Raw genomic sequence first — 5,624 nt, 5'->3', positions numbered from 1 at the left:
ATCAATAATAATAAAAATAAATACTTTTTTTTTATAGATTCAACTTTTATATGTTATTGTAGGGTTTAATTTTTTATTTTCTTCATTCTTAAAAAAAAATTAAACTAAACATTTTAAATTTATTATTATTTTATTTTATAAAAATTATTTCTTTATTCATTAATTATATTTCTAACTATTTTAAATATTAAAAATATTTATTTTTTAATGTATTCAAAATTAAAATTATTAAAAAAAGTAATTTTTTTTATTTTTATTTTTTACTTTTAAAATTATGTTAGATAAAAAAATAAATAAAAAATGATAAATAAAAAATGAAAATAAAAAATATTAAATAAAGAAATAAAAGTGTAAATGTGACAATTTTTCTAAATGGTACTAGGAACAATTTGTCATTTTTTCTTTATTTTTTATGGTTTTTTTTAGAAATAATAAATAAATATTATGTATTAGAATGAATAATAGAATAATAAATGAGGACAGATAATTGTATTTTGGTTTTAATTTTATTGATTTTATTTGATATTCTGTTGCATTATTTTTTTCTTAATTTTTAGTTAAAACTAAAATTAGTTGAGTTTTTTTTTTCTTTTTATATTTTATTTTAAAAAACGAAAATAAATTAGAAAATCTAAAAATATTTAATGTTTGAACTTTTTTAATAAAAGGAAAATAATGCTTCCTTTTTAGTTTTTTAATGTTTTAAAAAATAATTTTAGTTTTTAAGTTAATAGTATTTATTCTTATCTTATATTTTTAAACTTTATTATTTTTTATTTTAATTTTCAAACTTTATTTAAATTGACAAAATTGAGTGTTGCCTAAACGACTAAATTATTCATATAAGGAAATAATTTAATGTAAAAACATTAACATAGAAAATGTTTTTGGAAATAATTTAAATAAAAATTATTATTATTGTTATATATATATATATATATATATATTTTGCTTGAAAAATTATTTGCGTTTTCAGAAGATCTCCTGAAGTCTTTATTATTTGAAAAAGCTATATAAAGAGGTTTAGCATTTAAAAATAAATATTTTTTCCTTTAATATAATTTATAATAATCCTAACCCATTATACATCTAAACCGTTATTATTTTAATAAATAATATTATTTGTAGATAAAAAATATCATAATTGTCAAAAGTCTTAATTAGTAAAATTCAATGAATTGTTGAATTAGAGATACAAAATTTATTAACTATAAATAAAAAATTATAATTACAAATAAAATATTATCGGTTTGGTATTTGGACTAAGTAGATATAAAGAATACTCTTCTTTTTTTTTTTTTTGTCCGCATAAGCATTTTGGTGAATGAAATATTTTTGTGCATGATTAGCCACTTGAGTTGGAGTTCTTGATTTAAGATATTTTGATATGTTTTTCCAATTTCATTTACCATATATCCGAAGTCTATCCAAAAATAATCTGTAATAAGAAAAAAAAAAAATTATACAAATGTTAAAGAAGGTGAAATTCACTTTGACCATACAACCTAGATCTTCAAGAAATAAAAAAAGCATTTGTTTGCTTTATAGCGGGATGATACGATAATCCCAATAAACTCATCGCTGGATAGTAGTTTCTATTATTAATAAATAATTTTTAAATTGAGATATGTATCTAAAATAGTTTCTATTATTAAGAAATAATTTTTAAATATGTATTTTATTAGTTACCAACTGTACAATCTAGAATAATTTGTAACTATCACTTTTTTTGTCTCTTAAGTATTAGCGTATTAAAACTTCAAATCTAACTCAGTCTAATAAAATCTATTGATAAGTAAAGTTTAGTAGCTTGTACCATATTATTAGTTTGTATCTAATGATTTTTGTGTTTCTAAAATTTAAAAATACAATAATATAAAGTAAACTTCAAATCTAACTCAGACTAACTTTAATTAGTAGGTAAAATTTGTTAGTTAATTAGATATCAATTTAGAATCTATTAATAAAAGATTTTTAAATTTGTACAGTATTAGTTATCAAATATAGAATATAAAGTAAGTAACATCTTGGAAACTAGGTTTATAAACTATATTTTTTTTATAAAAGCGTTCAGGTTTGACATCATGATACAACTTGACGTCTCAGTTAGACTGAAATCTTAAGTATCAAGAATCATCTGTCATTACATGAAAAAGTATTATTAAAAATAATATAAAATAAAATATGAAAAATTATACTAAAATCCATAATAAAAACGATACATAGACAGACTATACGTATTCATAATACAGTTTAAAAACTACTTTATATACTAATAACTTTTTTTTGTGTCTAATATAAATATTTATTATTTAAAATTGGAGTTTCTAGTTTTATAAAAAGACTTAAACTTTTAAATTAATAAAAATCGAAAAATAATCAAAGCAAAGAAAGCATATACATAATATGATGAAGTTTACATCCACTTTGTACTAGTTATCAAATGTACAATTTAAAGTAATTTGTACTTAACATCTTGATAACTAAGTTTAGAAACTAAAAAACATTTCTTTCAACACTAAAACACAATCCACATTCACATTTATTATATGTCAATTAGACAATAACAATTAAGAATAAAACAACATTAAGTTACATATTTTGTGTTCTGATTAAAAGAAAGATATTTATAAGTGTATTTTAAGTATAAATCAATCTTAAAAAATCATTTTATAATATGAAGTCTGCACTTACTTGTTTTTATGGATTTCTTTTTCAATACTCTCTATAAAATTATATTAGGTGGTCGCGGAGGATAAATAATCCAATAAAATTTTTATTATTAATAAATAATTTTTAAATTTGTATCTTATTAGTTACCAAATATAAAATGAGTAATTGGTAGCTAACTATATACCAATAACTTTTTTTTGTCTCTAAAATAGTATCTAATTTAGGTTTAGTCAATGAACTTATTATTTTTTATCTGTACAATTGGTTTGTATCTAATGATTTTCTGGTAGTGTTTCTTAATTTTAAAAATAGAATAATATAATTTTTTTATTAATTTAAGAAGTAAACTTCAAGTTTAACTAAATCTCATCAAATCGTCTGATAAAGTGAAATTTACACCCACTTTGTACAGTGAAGTTTACATCCACTTTGTACAGTGAAGTTTACATCCACTTTGTACGCAGTAATAGTTATCAAATGTAGAATTTAAAGTAATTGGTACCTAACATCTTGATAACTAAATTTAGAAATTACTTTCTATACCCTATGGTAAAGTTTACACCCATTTTGTACGTGAAGCTTACACCCACTTTGTACGCAGTACTAGTTATCAAATGTAGAATTTAAAGTAATTGGTACCTAACATCTTGATAACTAAGTTTAGAAACTACTTTATATACCAATAACTTTTTTTTTTCTCTAATATAAATTTTCATTAATTAAAATTGGATTACTAGTTTTATAAAAAATACTTAAACTTCCAAATATAATAAAAATAGATAAATAATCAAAGAAAAAAAAACATAATAAAATAATTTAAACAGCATAAAACTATTAAAAAAAATTATACCTATGTTCATATTCGCTCCAACTTGTGCTTTTTCCTTACTTGCATTGATTTCAAGTACTGATCATCTTCTTACAAGTGGATTCGACTCCATATAATCTCTTGCTGCAACTCGAAAGAATCTTCAGTAAGTTGAGTCGTAGTGCTTGGGTTGTCTAAGGCTTCAACGTCTTGAACGAAGGTTTTTGTATGTTGTCGTCTCCATATAATTTTTCGCTGATAATATTATTTGTGTTCACTGCTAAATAATACTAATTGACTTTGTTTTTTTTATAGTTATGTTTTATATTTTTTATTGGGATGCATAAAAATAAGAAAAGAGGTGGGGATGACAAATACTTATGAAAGCTAAGAGCATTGACTCTTAATTTCATCTATATTATATTATCCTATTCATTAATATAATTAATATTACATAAAGATAAATTCCTATTAAATAATTGTACTAAACTATATATAATCAGAATCTAAATAAAAGACTAAAAGATAACAAACTACTAATCTTTTAGTGTATAAAGTAGCCCACAAATTAGCTTATTCAGCTTTTCATTTACATAATATAGCTCCTTTTAATTGCATCAGGGAATTAAAAAAAAAACTATATTTTTGCAGTTGTTCTTTAGGTTCTGTTCTGTATAGTTTTTAATTGAATGTTTCAAAATTTTAAAATTTCATATTGTTTATTTAAAAAAGCTTACTCATTCTTTCTCCTTTGATGTTTCTTTCTATACTTATAATAATCCAAATAAAAGAGTTTACCAAAATTAAACTGTTTCATATAATAATTTGCATGAAGTTAGATTGGGGTAAAAGAGAAAAAGCACCTTGAAGGTGATACTGTCACTGAGAACAACATAAGCTGGAACTCTCTGTCCATGCTGGTTGCAGCAACCCTAACATGTCAGGGAGCAAGATTTTCAGGGTTGCAGCAGTCGTCACCGGATAAGCAGACCTAGTAAGCCACCATTGAACCTTGACGCGCGCTGCTCTTGGCGGTTCGAGGAAGATGTGGTGGGGACTGAAAGGAAAAACTGAGTGGCCCACCACTGTGGCGTAGTTCCAAGTTAATGACATTTTTCTTTCATGAAGAATCCGTTGTTAAAACATTATAATTAACCCCTAAAAAAACTAATTAACAACTTTTGTATTAATATTTTAATTATAGTTTTCTATGTTTCAAATTAAATTGTTAACATATATTATTAAAAGAAAATTATCATTATTTTATTCTAAAAAATATCAAACCATTCTTGTTTCCTCCACAGTACTAAATTCAATCAAAGATTTTCATTTACAATACACACAAAATTTATACCACTAAAAAACAAGTAAAATATCATGACTGTACTTTTTTTTTTAACAATAATTAATATATATATATATATTAAAATTTACGATAACTTTGTACAAATCCGTACACATTTATGCAAATGAGAGAAGTAATTTATACAAAATCTTACAAAAATAATTTTATCATAATCACAAATTAAATCATGAAGTCTAACAAGTTTTTCAATTCACACTCCTTACAAATTTACCTCTTTATAACTCTCTTTACATTTTGATTGTCCCTTCATATAAACAAACCAGCAATGACCCAACCAGTATTCATTTTCAATTATTACACTTCCCTTTTTGTCATCTCAAAAACATATATGAGTTACTAGAAAGTTTTTTGTTTCAAGCATCTCATGTTTCCATAACTCTAATATTTGTGTTCCAAATTATACCTGTCTCTATCAACTCTTCCACACGCATAATGACTCATTATGAATGACCTCTATAGCTCCTTCTTCAATATTCTTCCCCATTGTTTATACTGCCAAACATGTACTTCCATAGATTCTGGAACACTATGCTCACCTAAAACCAAGTGTAGTATGTTTTCTAGACCCAATTCACTTTCTTGCATGAGAAACAAGAGTATGATTTTATGAAGGGGATGACTTAGAGTGTATTGTATTATATGACATATATATCTCATAATATCATTTTATGAAGGGGATGGCTTGGAGTGTGTTGTATTATATGACATGTATGTCTCATAATATCAAGGTAAATATTTCATGAGAATCAAAGAATAGTATTTTTGAAATGGTTTTTA

Source organism: Phaseolus vulgaris, chromosome 3, assembly GCF_000499845.2.
Source record: "Phaseolus vulgaris cultivar G19833 chromosome 3, P. vulgaris v2.0, whole genome shotgun sequence".
In the NCBI taxonomy this organism is placed as follows: domain Eukaryota; kingdom Viridiplantae; phylum Streptophyta; class Magnoliopsida; order Fabales; family Fabaceae; genus Phaseolus; species Phaseolus vulgaris.
This window is presented reverse-complemented; position numbering follows the sequence as displayed.